The 16,338-nt window shown below is 40.7% G+C and overlaps 1 long non-coding RNA gene across 1 annotated transcript; it reads left to right on the top strand.

Moving 5' to 3' along the window:
- The first annotated feature begins 1,837 nt into the window (after positions 1–1,837).
- On the top strand, positions 1,838–8,588 carry LOC132091830 (uncharacterized). Its single transcript, XR_009422137.1, has 2 exons — positions 1,838–1,877; positions 8,206–8,588. It is a non-coding gene; the product is annotated as an uncharacterized LOC132091830 (long non-coding RNA).
- Positions 8,589–16,338: the final 7,750 nt, after the last annotated feature.

Genomic DNA, 16,338 nt, shown 5'->3' with positions numbered 1-16,338 from the left:
AGCATGAAAGTGGGATATGTAACGAATGTAATATTTTAGAAACAGTTGAGCATGTGCTTTTTAATTGTGGTAAATATGATGATCAGCATGACAGTCTTTTTAATAGTATTAAAAATAGGCCAGTGAGCGTTGTGGATCTTCTGGGGAAGGGTTTAAGTGAAAATCAGATATATAGGGCTGTTTTAACCTTTTTGGAGGTTACAGGTCTATGCTACAGGATATAGAAATATAGGGTCTGAGGGTGAGATGTATGGTGCCTCTGCCTGCCTTAAAGGCTTAGGAGCCCAGTATGGAAGTTGGAGGAGCTTGAACACGCAGCGTCAGCTGAAGCCTGGGCTCTGATCCTTTGGGGTGGGTGGGGTATCCACCTCCCTTCATTTTTTTTTTTTTTTTAACTTTGTTGAAAACAATACAGATTCATTACCCAGGTGGATAAAATATTCAGTAGGTGGCGGTAATGCTCCTATGGAGTGAACGGCCAAACAACTAAAAGAAGAAGAAGAAGAAGAAGAAGCAAACCGATGCCGCGCCGTAGAGATGCAGCTATAGACATCATATAGGTAGACGCCCCATCGAACGCTACTGCCTATTGGCACGAACGAGCCGTGGAGCCGCCATCTTGGACCGGTCGACAGCTCCTCTCAGTGTAACTTGTTTGCCAGGTGCAATGAGCTGTCAGCGCACTAAATTAATCATATCTCACTGAATACCAAACTGATTTTGACACGGGTTTTTTTGCTGCAAAGGTCATTCATGCCGCTATGATACAGTACACATGGTTCAGCGTATTTTAATATTCATAATAGGCTTTACAGTTACATATTATATTCTGATATAAGATATAAGTGACCAGACGCCCAAAATCTAAATATGTGAGGTAGAATATTTATAAATCACACACTATAAATATGATAAAGAAGCAGAAACAGATAGTTGCCGTAAAATAAGATATTTTAATAAGTTGAAGGAACAATTTATTATAATTTGTGACATATACACTCTTTCTGGTTCTCTCTCTCTCACACACACACACACACACTTCTCCCTCCCTCCCTCTCTCTCCATCTCACACACACACACACACACACACACACACACACACACACACTCTCTCTTCTGTGACTGTTGACACCTTGAAGCTTGTATTGCTGAAGCCTGGCAGATCAACCTCTCTGCAGCTCTCAGCACCTTATAATAAGAATACAAATACATATTTATATAGTGCTTTACACAGTAATCAAATACACTTTACAGAACAGAGAAAATATGAACAAAGCAACCTTAATATACATTACTTCCTGATATCACGTGCGCAAATACAAATAACAGTTATTATGTTCTGTCGAACAATGTAGCCTATGTATTAACTTCATATTGGATTGTGTTGGTAATAGGCACTTAACGTTACCTAACGCTAAAAGTGAGTTTCTTGCATCTAACAAGTGCTTTTTCGAACTTCTTTCTGATCTGAATAGTAATAGTAAGTTATGTGGGAAACACTTGAGTTGAGGGAGGTAACGTTACATAGTCTAACTAACGTTAGCTAGCTACGATTTCAGTACAGTACTATCTAAGATCCTTGCTCCTTCTCAATTATCTGGATTTAAGGACAAACTACAACCAATAGTACAATAGTAATGTTAAATCTTACTTGTGAAAAGTAATCCCGAGCCGTACTTGCGATGGTCCGCCGATTATAACAGGAAAATGCTGCACAGTGCTCTGGTATCTTAACTGCTGCTACGAAACGAAACTAGGAGTACGACCGGTTCAACATGGCGGCCTTAAATCTCATCGCCCAGCGGCCAATAGGGCGTCTACCTATATGATGTCTATGGATGCAGCAGAACAAACCGTTTGCGACGCACTTTTAAAAGGTAAGACGTTTAAATAATAAGATTGTATATTATTAGTACATCTTAACAACAATAAATTGCAAATTAAAACCTTCTAGCAGATTATAACTCATTAAATTAGTAGATTTAAAGGATGTTATCAGATAACTAACAGATTATAGAATTGTAGCTGAATAAAGTTAGTAACGAACACCCGATTAATTGTAAAAACTGTTCTCTTAATTCTGTTTCATCCAACGTGTTTGGAATTAGAAAAAAAGGAGTCTAAACATTTTTTTTTTTTTTTTGCAGGGTGGGGAAAGTTAGCTAAAGCTGAATTCAGACTGAACGATTTTAGCGCAGTTTTTGGCTCGCCGACAGGTTTTGAGAAATCGCCGACAAATGCCCCAAATCACAGGCAAATCTGTGCTCGTTCACGCGAGTGACAATCACGCAGTGTGAATTAGCAATAACGTTAAATAGCCTATTACGTTAGTTCAATATAACGTTTGGTGTGACAGCGGTGAGTGGAGGTGGTAAAAATGAGGTTATTACGTTTGTTCCTTATTACACGTATTAAATTCCTTAATAAAATGCACCCTATTGATATAAATTTAGAGTGAATTGAGTTTGCAAAAACATGGGTGGAGTGTTTTTAGTCATTGTGATTAATTGACTATTACCTGTCTATATTATATAATTTGTCTATATTATATAATACTACTGTATTACATACTTGTTAGTGTATAAAAGTAACATGCTGTAACGTTCTGTGGGTGCTGGTAGGTGGAGGACAAAGAGTATAGAAGTAACAAGAGGCGAAACTCAATAGAACGTTCCATAGCAACAAACGCACCCATGTCACGATCGGTGTTACAAAGAACCACGGGAGAGATCCAAGTGCAGGTATGTGACTTTATTAAAGGGCAAATCCAAAGGGTAAACAGTCCAGGCAGGGTCAAAACCAGAGAATACAAACATAAACCAAAACAGATAGACAGGAAGTGATAATATGATAAACACCGTGGGAACTGAGGACACCTAGTGGAAACCCAGGGAACACAACCCAGACACTGTGACAGTACCCCCCTTCTACGGAGCGGCTCCCAGACGCTCCAAGACAGACACAGAACAGAGACCAGGAGGGAGGCGGACAGGTGGAGGCTCAGGGGGAGGGACGGAGGGCCAGAAAAGAAAAACATGGGGAACAGGCACCAGAATGTAAACACAACACAGAAAGACCAGGAGGGAGGAGGACCGGAGGAGGTTCAGGGGGAGGGACGGAGGGCCAGACTAACAGAAAGGAACAGGGACAGACATTAACACAAAAAGGAAAAAACAACATGAAGCCCCCCAGGGCGGAGCAGAAGACCACCACACCCTTGTGGTCAAGGCCAGAGTCCTCCAGGGCGGAGCGGAAGACCACCACAACCGTGTAGTCAGGGCCAGCACCCCCCAGGGCGGAGCAGAAGACCACCATGTCCGTGTGGTCAGAGCGGAAGCCCCCCAGGGCGGAGCAGAAGACCACCACGTCCGTGTGGTCAGAGCGGAAGCCCCCCAGGGCGGAGCAGAGGACCACCACGTCCGCGTGGTCAGAGCGGAAGCCCCCCTGGGCGGAGCAGAGGACCACCACAACCGTGTAGTAAGGGCAAGCGCCCCCCAGGGCAGAGCAGAAGACCACCATGTCCATGTGGTCAGAGCGGAAGCCCCCCAGGGCGGAGCAGATGACCACCACGCCCCTGTGGTCGATGCCGGAGTCCAACAGGGCGGAGCAGAAGGCCACCCAGTGACTTGACCTGACTCTGAAAGGTCCACGATGACTAGCCTTGTCTCTGGAAAGTCCATGGTACCTAGCCCTGGCTCTGGAAGGTCATCAGTGACTGGCCCTGACTCTGGATGGTCATCGGTGATAGGCCCTAACTCTGGGAGGTCATCGGTGACTAGCCCTGACTCTGGGAGGTCATCGGTGACTAGTCCTAACTCTGGGAGGTCATCGGTGACTAGCCCTAACTCTGGGAGGTCAACGGTGACTAGCCCTGACTCTGGGAGGTCAACGGTGACTAGCCCTGACTCTGGAGGGTCCACAAGCACCTGACTCGACTCTGGAAGGTCAACAGGAACTTGACTCGACCTTGGAGGGTCAACAGGAACACGACTTGATTCAAGAGGAACAACTGGAACATGACTCGATTCTGGATGATCAACAGGAGCTAGCCCTAACTCTAGAGGGTAAACGGTAACTAACCCTGACTCTGGAGGGTCCACAAACATCTGATTTGACTCTGGAGGGTCAACTGGAACCTGACTCGACTCTGGAAGGTCAACAGGAACTAGCCCTGACTCTAGACCGGTCTCGGGCACCGCATCGGGAGCGGCCTCGGGCACCGCCTTGGCATCGGGCACCGCCTCGGCCTCCGGAACAGCATCGGGCACCGCCTCGGCCTCCGGAACAGCATCGGGCACCGCCTCGGCCTCCGGAACAGCATCGGGCACCGCCTCGGCCTCCGGAACAGCATCGAGCACCGCCTCGGCATCGGGCACCGCTTCGGCATCGGGCACCGCCTCGGCCTCCGGAACAGCATCGGGCACCGCCTCGGCATCGGGCACCGCCTCGGCCTCCGGAACGGCATCGGGCACCGCCTCGGCCTCCGGAACAGCATCGAGCACCGCCTCGGCATCGGGCACCGCCTCGGCCTCCGGAACAGCATCGGGCACCGCCTCGGCCTCAGGAACAGCATCGGGCACCGCCTCGGCATGTCCTCCTGGATGGCAGCGGTCCGCTCGGGAAGATTCTCCGGGCTTTGAGGAACGGTAGACGCCTGTCTCCTCCTCCGCCCTCTATGATGGCGAGTCGGTGGCACCTTGTCTGGAGACTCAGGCGTTGAGTCGGCCATCTTGTGCTGTGGTGCTGGGCTGGCGGCCATCTTGTGCTGTGGCTCTAAGCTGGCGGCCATCTTGGGCCATGAATCTGGATCGGTGACTGACTTGGGCATTGGCGCTGGGTTAGCGGCCATCTTGGCGGAAGAGACAGGAGTGGCTGGGGCATCCCACGGAAGCCTATGCTGCAAGAAGTACATGAATTCCCAGAATTCCAGTGTCTCTAAATGCCCCATCTCCTCCTGAGAAACTGGATCATCCAGCCCGCTGTTGAAATAATCCTTCAGGGCCGCATCGTTGTATCCCATACCCTCGGCCAGGGACCAGAACACCTGTGCCAGGGCACCCACCTCATTGCCCTCTTGGCGGAGGGCGATCAGCCGGAGATACTTAGCTCTCCGCTCCGCCATCTTGGCTGGGGAACGGGAAAAAGACATACCGCTGGATCTCAGTGTGACGGAGTCCTTCTGTCACGATCGGTGTTACAAAGAACCACGGGAGAGATCCAAGTGCAGGTATGTGACTTTATTAAAGGGCAAATCCAAAGGGTAAACAGTCCAGGCAGGGTCAAAACCAGAGAATCCAAACATAAACCAAAACAGATAAGAACACACAGCAAGGGCAAGACAACGGGTTAACATGAACATTAAACAAGGACTCTGTGACTAAGACTCAGACAGACCAGGTTTAAATACACAAAAGGATAATGGGGAAACAGGAGACAGGTGGGGAACAATCAATTAACTAAACAAGTAGGAAGGTGACCAAATAAGGAGACAGGAAGTGATAATATGATAAACACCGTGGGAACTGAGGACACCTAGTGGAAACCCAGGGAACACAACCCAGACACTGTGACAACCCATGCGCAGAGCTGCAGCTCCGCCATCTTGGACTGAACGCAACACAGCTGTCAAAACAAAAGCGGTTGAGGGAATTAAATAGTAGTTTCTAGTTTTTAACATCTCTATAGCAGACATCCCATGTCTCCCGGAAGTTCTGGGAGTCTCCCGCATATTGATAGCGGCTCCCTGATGCCCGCAAATTAGCTCAAATTTCCCAGAATCTAGAGCTCCAAACAGTGAAGAGCACACGCAGAAAGGCTGAGGGAGCGAGAGACCTTGCGTGTGTGTGCTAGTGTGCGTGTGTGCCTCAACAAGCGCATGTAAGATAGAGAGCATCCTGATTGGCCTGTTTCGGTAAATCAACCAATCAATTGTCATTCTGGGCGGGATTTTATCTCTTCTCCCCAACCTAATTAAGCAGTTATCTGTATCTAGAAACAGGAGCGCCATGGCAGAGGTAGAGTGTCGAAACAAAAATGAAAGTAAAAGACACATTCTTTTGTTTATAATTAAACAATTTCATCATAGAGCATGAAGCTGTCAAATGGGCTACTTATTTACCCCAATAACTTTTGGGGATAACTCCCATAAACTGGCTGGGATGGAAATGTGCACTGCACACCCTGTAGCTCTGATAGAGCTTATCCCTGTCAATGTAGCATTCCTCAGGTTCTGCACCCATCTGGCACACCTTCAAAATGTTGTACATAATTTCATTAATTTCACTTTTTGGAGGTGCACCTGACTAACTGTCGGTAACGTTAACTTTAACTTTACTGGAGCTGAAGAAACTTCAACAGGATCATAAATCGGATTATCATAAAGTTGTCAGTGTGGACAACAGTGTGTATTGCACATATGTGCTCTTTTTATGTGTTTATTAGAGGTTGAATTAAAAATCAAATACTGCCAAACCACCAATACTACCTCCGAATAGGATGTTTACTTCATAAATTGTATGTAAATTATGGAAATTAATGAAAAAAAATTTAAAAAATTATGAAAATAGAGGAACCCTTATGGGGTGGTGTTAGCGCAGTGGATAAGACGCATGCCTGTGGTGTGGGAGACCCGGGTTCGAATCCACTGTGAACCGCCAGTGTGTCCCTGAGCAAGACACTTAACCCCTAGTTGCTCCAGAGGCGTGCGACCTCTGACATATATAGCAATTGTAAGTCACTTGGGATAAAAGCGTCAGCTAAATGAATAAATGTAAAATGTAATGTAAATGTATATGGTCAGTAAGAAAGCTTGGCTTTCCATCTAGTGAAAAAGTTTTGTTACTATGCCCAAATAAATCTTACTAAAAGCTACTTTTTTGAGATATCAACCTAAAATGTGAAACACAACTTGTTCAGATTTTTTGCTTTCATTTTCTTGCAGTTATAGAGTAAAATATATTTTGTAATATATATATTTTATATAGAATATAAATATATTTTTTTAATTTGTACATTTTAATAAACTCAAACTTATATAACTTTTTTTCTGTTTCACTTTCATAATTTATTTCACTGCAACAATAACCTAGCAAATGTCTTCTTTAAAACAAGACCAACCATAAGTCTATATTCCAAAGCACTCTTGAATTACAACCATTTAAGTTTGGATAGTGATTTTCATGTTTATGCGAAAAAAGGGTGACAGTTAAAGGGTTAATTTAGTGATAACAATGAATTAATAATACATTTGCCAGGTCAGGTGTTCATATATCTCTGAAAATATGCGATTTAAAAAAGCCCATTTCGAGTCTTTACCCAATTTTGACCAAATACATAACGTTAGCAAACTGTTACTGCGGTCATGGGATAGCTTACATTAACGTTACAACACCTGTTATCGTTGACATTAGCTCCCTTTAACTTTAATTAAAACACTTTTCTATTTTACCTCTCTGAATCTTTGGGGAATCTATGAAATGCTGCTTGGTTGTACACTGATAGTTGTTAGAGTTGATGGCAGAAGACTGTTTTCTTTGTTTCCAATTTACAGACATAATGTTAATGCTGCAGTGTATACGGTAGTTCTGCCAACGGTAAAGCCGTTGGTTCAGTCCAAAATGGCGGCAGCGCGATAGCAGCGCCATCTAGCGATTGTTGTCAAAACTGCAACGGAGTTTCGCCTCTTGTTACTTCTATACTCTTTGTGGAGGATTAGTGCTGCCACTGGACTGTTCTGTGATGGAGCATCAGTGATTATGCAGGTCAGGAGTGCTGAGGGGACCTTTTTTTTTTTTGAAAGCTGCATTTTCATTCTTTATTTTTCTTAGTGCTGCCTTTGCATTGTTTGATTTTTTTTTCTTTTCTCTTTAATTTTTTTAATATACCCAGGTAACTGGCTGATGGTTCACTCGAATGCTGACTGGCTGCTGACTGACTGGGTAGTGTCACCTGTCCCTGTCTCTCCTCTCTAGCCATGTCCTCTATTTCTTCACTGTCACTTTCCCTTCTCTGAGTGTCCTCATTCTTTTTTTCCTCATCCTTTAAAACTGATAGAGGCAGAATACATGGTATTTTTTAATTTTATATATTGAATATATCTTCAAAATGAGAAATATTACTTCAACTAGTACTAGTTTGTACTTATTATATATGCATCACCTGAAATAATATAGCTGTAATCAGCAACCATTTCTTGTATGTTTACAGGTGTAGGGGTGCATCGTGGAGTAGGGCCCTCCTCTTTTTGACCACAGGACGATGTACAAAGATTGTGGGAATAGCATCTGGTCTCAGCCTACTCTTGAATTTTTTGGTCATGACAAATTGGTTTGCCTCAACATGTGCCTGCAGAGTGACTTGAGTTTAGTTTCCACACACAACTTTTTTTTTGTCTACCCAGTACCCACATACGGTACATATCACATGGTGGTTAAATGCACAGTTATAGGAAACACTGATGACTCCCTGCAATGTCTCACCATGAGTCTCAGCTCCCTGGGTTTTGCAAGGCTTTGCTTGTTCCTTATTTCTAGTAAATAATTTTCAATGTAAAAAAAGTGCAAAAAAATTTAAGTATAATTACCTAACAATTTTTTGTTGTTGTAATTTTAATTTATATTTAAATTGCTCCTGCTGACTTGAGCCAACCATTATTTTCTCCTCTGCATGTCAGCTGGGAAGCCATATATTCGTACACCTTTCTCTGACCGAGTGGAGCATCCTCATGCAGCACAGCAAACCATGGTGGATACTATGCAAGGACAACATGAAAGAAAGGACACATACAAAATGCTTGGCATGCTATTACATTTATTAGAAATGTATTCATGAATTGCTGTAAATAGTTAATTGCATTTATTTGAATAAAAATACAAAGAAAAAGTAATCTCGTAATATACAATTACAATTTAAAATAACTGTTTTCTATTTTAAAATGTAATATACTCGTGATGCCAAGCTGAATTTTAAGCATCATTACTTTTGAATGGCAGTGTACATGTTTATATATGAGTATGCTTAAGTTGTTTTAAACCTAAATATATTGTGTACATGAATAAGTATTGTAAGACTTATACTAGATATAATAGATATATTATTTATAATACATAATTATATTATAAGATTTATAATAATTATTATAAGAATTATAAACAGTAAGCTTCATTTTACATTTAACATGCTAATTACTGCTGCTAATAGTTAATTGACCCATTGTAAGGTGCGAGCTGAAAATCACCTGTCACCAGCCTGTCTTTACTACCTGAAAGTCATCAATATGACATTAGGTAACATGAGATCAGTGAAAAAAAGAACAACATGTAACGTAAAAAGGCAACAGCAACCCGTTTTTATACAACTTAACGTTAGCCTGAAATAAGTTTTTAAAATAACGGTAATTGAACACTAATCCTCAAAAATTACCTGATTTGATATTTTAAAAACAACATCGCTGTAACTACATACTCATGCTACATACATATGTCGGTGTGTTGTATAAATATATAAAATAAATGCTATATTGACTCAATATTACCAGATATCGCAGTTTTGTCACTCTACTCTATCAGTATGAATGGCCGCCAACGCACTTCCTGGAACTATTTGAAGTCGACACGAATCACGTGACAACCAAACATTTCGAACTTCCGTTGTCGCAACTCTCTCTCTATAGACCTTACATTTATGTTTAAACATCAAAAAGAGGCACAGGTGTTTTTATATCGCTGTATTTCTGAAGGAAGACTTGCATGTTATATGCCTGACAAAGCAGCGTGTGAGCGTACCAGCTCTGCTTTGTTTACAGCTGTTACTGGGGAAACCTCTATTTCTCGCGCTTTATGTCTATGCTTTAAAACATCTCCTGCTGGCAAAGAATGAATTTGCATTTTCATTAAGTTGCATTTTCATCTGGACTTTTCAGCCCCGCATTTGCGCTTTCTGTTATCCAATTTTCTTCTTCTTCTTCCGTTTTTTGGCGCATTGCATTCTCAGTGCATACCGCCACCTACCTTTGCTGTTATGCAGTCATGATTTCTTATGATCAGTTTTTCCTTTTTTTTTCTTCTTTCTTTTTTTTTTTTCATTCTCACTTGCCTCTCCCTCACATATTAATCCTTATATATAATTATTTGATGCTCCATCTCATTCCATCTCCTATATCCGATCTGGCGCTGCGTGTTCAGCTCCTCCAGACCGGCCTATGAAATCTGGAATAGACCAAAGCATATTTATATTAAATCCTTTCACTTAAACCTGTAGTATATATGTATTCTATTAACATTTTGTATCCTACTCTATCTCTATTCAAATCATAACCTAACAAAATATGCCAAATCCTTAACCTTCCCTCTTTTGTTTAAATATGATATCAGCTCCTTCCTTTCCTCATCATACCTTTTACAATCATATATCACATGTTCTACTGTTTCTTTCTCTCTACAATTCTCACATAAACCAGTCTCATGACCTCCAATTATAAAGAGCCCTTTTTAAAGCATTTTTTGCTAATTCATCAGCAGATTCATTACCAGCTACTCCTGCATGCGCTCAGCAGAATCCAACTTCTATTCCTATCCTTTGTATTCTCCATAATAATGAAAATATTTCACACATCAAATCTTCTCTAGTAGTACAATAAGTAAACAGTGATGTTAAGACAGAAGCAGAGTCAGAGCATATGACTACTCTGTCCGGTTTTACCTCCTCTACCCATGTTAATCCTATTATAATAGCGACCATTTCCACAGTATATATTGACAATTTAGATGTTAATCGTTTAGATATTGATATTTTAAACTCTGGAATATACACTCCTATTCCTGTAATCCTTGTTCTTGGATCTTTAGATCCATCAGTATAGATGTGCATACTTGCATAGAATCTTTCCCGTATGTACTTATTAACATGGTACTTAATCATACCCATTTCCTCCCATTCTCGTTTCTTATCTAATATTCCTAAATCAATTTTAACCTCAGAAACAATCCATTTCTGAACCTCTCCCCATACAGGTGACACACTACATTCCATATTAGCAATCTGATATTTCTCTGCTAACTGCTTTATCTTCCATCCATATCCTCTCTCGTTACTTAAGTATTCCCAACAATTATTTAAAACATCTTTAGCTATACTTTCTCCAGTGTAACTCTTTAAAGATGTCCAAAATACCAAAGACAATTTAACTCTCCGTAATTTCAATGGCATTTCATTCGCTTCTACTAATAATGCATTGACTGGAGTTGTTTTAACTGCTCCTAAGCATATTCTAATAGCTCTATATTGAATATATCTAGCTTTATTAACAATGATTCTGATGCTGACCCATAAATCATGCATCCATAATCAACTGTCGATCTTATCAGGGCTTGATAAATTATTATCATTGAGTCTCTTTCTGCTCCCCATTCTTTCCCAGCTATTGCCCTCATCACATTTAAAACCCTCCTGCATTTTTTTATCTATTTCCTCAATATGTTTTTCCAGGTATATCTCCCATCTTCCAAGATACCAATTTCCAAGATGGCTGCCGGGAAGCTTGCCCCGGTACCTGCTCTGCTATTATGTTTTGCACTTTTGTCTGTGTTATATGTGAGGAAAACATCATGCATCACATCATATAGTCGTGAGGAGTTGTTACATATCAGGAGGATTACGCCTGACAATTTGGAATTATTTGCCAACATTCCAGAGGATATACTGGATGTAAACAACACTGGATCGCCACCATGGGGAAATACATCTAGCACAAAAAGACGGAGAACTGGAGTGGTCTCCAGGTTCAGGAGACGGCCCTACCGGCACTGATCTTATCAAACGTGCGATCCCTTAAAAATAAAATGGATGAACTTCTGCTTTTAACACAAACGGACAGGAATTACAGTGACTGCTCGGCCTTCTGCTTTACCGAGACATGGCTGGATCAATCGGTTCCTGACAAGGCGGTAACCCCCCCTGGCTTCACTATCTTCAGAGCCGACAGGTCAGTCAAACTATCACTCAAATCTAAAGGAGGGGGTATTTCTCTCATGGTAAATCAGCGCTGGTGTAACAATTCAACAATCCTTCATCGTCACTGTTCTCCCGATCTTGAATTCATCAGTTTGGAATGCAGACCATATTACCTCCCGAGAGAATTTGCCTCAATTATACTAATTGGTGTTTACGTTCCACCACAAGCTAAAGCTAACACAGCCATTAGCGATCTCTCCCAACACATCTCGTCTGTTGAAAACTCCAACCCTGATACGTCTGTCATCGTGTTAGGTGATTTTAACCACACAAACCTGTCATCTGAACTCCCAAACTACAAGCAACAAGTCACTTGCCACAGTAGAGATAGCAAAATACTGGATCACTGCTATATCTCTGTTTCAGATGCTTACCGGGCATTCCCGAGGGCTCCACTGGGGAGGTCTGACCATGCTGTGTTGCTCCTCATTCCGAAGTACAGACAAAAGATGCAATCTGAAATCCTGCACTTCCTTGAAGATGGACTCATTTCAATTCGCCTACCAAGCCAACCGGTCCGTTGAGGATGCACTCAGCATAGCACTCCACCATACCTTGCAACATCTGGAATCACCAAACACCTATACACGCATCCTGTTCATAGACTTTAGTTCCGCTTTTAACACTATTAACCCATTTAAACTCTTTACCACACTCTTGGACATGAACATTGACCCAGCCACATGCCACTGGATAAGGAGCTTCCTGTGGAATAGATCACAGAGGGTGAAAGTTAATAACATAACCTCAGACCCTCTCACCCTCAGTACAGGAGCTCCTCAGGGCTGTGTTCTCTCCCCTTGGCTCTTTTCCCTTTATACATCATACTTTAGATCCATGGACACTTCAGTGAAAATATTAAAGTATGCGGATGACACAACCATTGAAGGCCTCATCTCAGACAATGATGAAACACAGTACCGCATGGTGGTGGACCAAGCTGTAAATTGGTGTTCGAACAATGACCTCCAGCTCAACACAGCCAAAACCCAGGAACTCAATGTTGACTTTAGACATAGGCCATTTCCTAAAACACCAATACAAATAAATGGCAATTCAATCACCATCACTGACTCCTTTAAATTCCTAGGAACACATATTAGCAATAACCTGAAGTGGACAACTAACACTAATCAAATCATTGCAACGGCTCAACAAAGACTTTACTTCCTCAGACAACTTTAAAATATACCGGATCAGACATCAGCTCCTTGTTCTGTTCTATTCCGCTATCATCGTGTCCATCATTACATCATCAATAACAGTATGGTATGGTAGCACAGACAGCCAAACAAAGAAAAAACTACAGCAGACTGTCAACAAAGCATCCAAGATCATAGGGAAATCACTGCCTTCAGTCGATTCCCTTTATACATATCAGACTGTAAAGCGGGCAAAGAAAATCATCTCTGACCCCTCACATCCAGCGAACCACCTTTTTCAGCTCCTTCCCTCAGGGAGGCGCTACAGGTCACTCTCTACCAAGACCAAACGCTTCACAAACAGCTTTTTCCCCATAGCCATCAGGACTCTGAACTCCTCTCTTTAGTTTAGTTTTTCCTCATACACTACGCATGGTCATGTACCCACTGTATCTTGTATTGTTACATGTTGTGAAGTGTATTGTCTATTTGTTGTTTGTAATGTATGATGATGTAGAGCTTAAACATACTGTACTGAAAACAAATTCCACCGGCATTGTCGTGTGGCTAAATAAACAATCTATCTATCTATCTATCTATCTATCTATCTATCTATCTATCTATCTATCTATCTTACCACATTCCTAAATATTTAAAACGTTTAACTTGTTCTAAAGGCTTTCCATTTAATAATAATTGAATATCCTTAAAATCTTCCTTTTTCCTACTGAATACCATATAACTTGATTTACTAGTTGACATTTTAAAACTCCATTCTATACTCCATTCTTCCACCTTTTTAATAGCTGTTTGCATACCTGAAATCACTTGCTTTGTATTTCGCCCTCTCTTCATAGACAGTAAAAGAAATGGACACATCGACCCCATTGGAATTCAATTGAAGCCCATTTTTAGCGTTTTTTAGCACTTCCGTTTCTGACGCGCAGACTCAAACGAAGCTTGATGACGTCAGCAACCTGTTTGACAGATGTAAATCTTCTAGTAGCTGTGCGTGAAAACTGCCATCGTTAATCTTCCAGAGACGGCGAGCTTGAGCGGGGAGTTCTTTGGCGCGAGTGAGCAGGAGTAATTATTCTGATTAATTATTTTGTATAGTATTTTAAAATGTAACGCCAGTATGCCATATTAAGTTAATGCATACTATTAAGAAGTTATGTAAAATGATGTTCAAGAACTGATATGAATTCATACCCGATAGTTATTTAACGGCCCAGGGATCAAATATTTTAAATATAATTTAATTTTTGATGCACATGATGTTGTATAACGTTAATGGGCGCCGAATATAATCACAAAATGGCATTAACTGTTATCTACACATCTACATCGCAAGAGAAATGGACGAATCAGTCATATAAAAAAGTTAAACAGACGCCACAAACAGATAACACTGAAACAACTGAACAATTGAACTTTGTGACCCTGGATCTTATGTTGCACAGGTATATTTGTGGCAATAGCCAACAAAACATTGAATGGGTCAAAATTATAGATTTTTCTTTTATGCCAAAAATTATTAAGATAATAAGTAAAGATCATGTTTCATGAAGATATTTTGTAAATTTCCCACCTTAAATATATAAAACATTTATTTTTGTGAATGGATGCAGCACTATCGCCAATAGAAATTGACAACTTTAAAGGAGATTTTCTCAATATTTTCTGGATTTTTCTGTACCCTCAGATTCCAGATTTTCAATAGTTGTATCTCAGCCAAATATTGTCCTATCCTAACAATGCATCAATGGAAAGATTATGTATTCAGCTTTCAGATGATGTATAAATCTCAATTTAAATAAAATTACACATAACACTGGTTTTGTGGTCCAGGATCACATTTCAGTGTAACATTTGAACAGAACGTTCTGTATAATAACAAAAAAATAACAGTTCAACCTTATAACCTCATGTAACTTGTTGATAGCATATGTGTAAGCAAAGCAAGTGTGAGTGAATTATGAATGTATTTAAAGGAAGGTTTCTCACAGCAAATACTTAGAGTCAGTCTTACTTACCGTTGTGTTCTTACTGACTCTGGTGTGCCTCACCTTGACCTTTGCCTGGCAACGGAGGTAGAAGATGGTTGGCACCGCATCTGCTTTAAGGGTGTTTCGTCCCTGAAAAGGGATGAAACAGTCCTGTGTGAAGTGAAGGGAGCAGAGGCAAGAATACTTCTTTGGTCTCCAGTTCTTTCTCTTGACATAGTGTATCCACTGCTGCAACCTGTCTTTGTCATTGAAGGGGAACCTGACAAGAAAAAAGCATATCACATTGTTCAAGAAAATGAATTAAATGAAAATTAATATCATTTACATTTACTGAATTTCATGTCATGCGGTTCATCCAATGAATTAAATGGAAATTAAACCAAAAGGATGAGAAGTGATGGATTGTTTTTTTTCTCATAAAATATCTGCATGCCATGCTACCCAAAAATGATCTCACTACCCCCCACCCCAGTTGAGAATCAATTGCAGTGACAATGCAAAAGCTGATCTGTCCCTCACAACCAACCAAAACAATAAAATGTGGCTGTGGTGATATATTAAAATTGATAGAAAGCATTCAATTGGGCACTATAGGCTATCCCATACACAAAAGGAATATATTGAAATATATTTTAAAGTGTCAAAACAATATGTGGCATATATTTCAAATACATTTAAATATATTTGCATTGTTGTTCACTTATATTTATCATTTTGAAATATATTCTGAAATATAACAAAAATATATTGTGAAATATATTTACATTTATAGCATGTAATGTAAAATATATGACAAAATATATGGTCATAAAATGTTTAGCTTGCTAAAGAAGGGTCGAAAATGTATTTTGATCATAGTAATTCCTCTACCTTTTCCCCAGTACACAATAGTAGGCTACCATATTTCACTACTGAATTATGACACACAGCTATAATATATTGTACTGTACTTACATTTAAATTACTGCAGTGTAAAATGACAGATAGTTGCTTTCCTAGGACTATTAGGCCATATTAGGTGGCACGTACCTAACACTAAGTGCAATTATTAGATTTATTGTTGTTTTATTGACATCTTTCCTGAAGTCATTTAAATATTGAAAATATGCACAATATTTATGATGCAAGTACAACAGTGACACTCCTACAGTGAAGTGCACTTAAACAATAGATAGAAC

The sequence above is a fragment of the Carassius carassius genome, chromosome 18 (assembly GCF_963082965.1).
Source record: "Carassius carassius chromosome 18, fCarCar2.1, whole genome shotgun sequence".
NCBI classification, from domain to species: Eukaryota; Metazoa; Chordata; class Actinopteri; order Cypriniformes; family Cyprinidae; genus Carassius; species Carassius carassius.
Note: the sequence above shows the minus strand (reverse complement) of the source record. Positions and strands in the feature narration are given on the sequence as shown.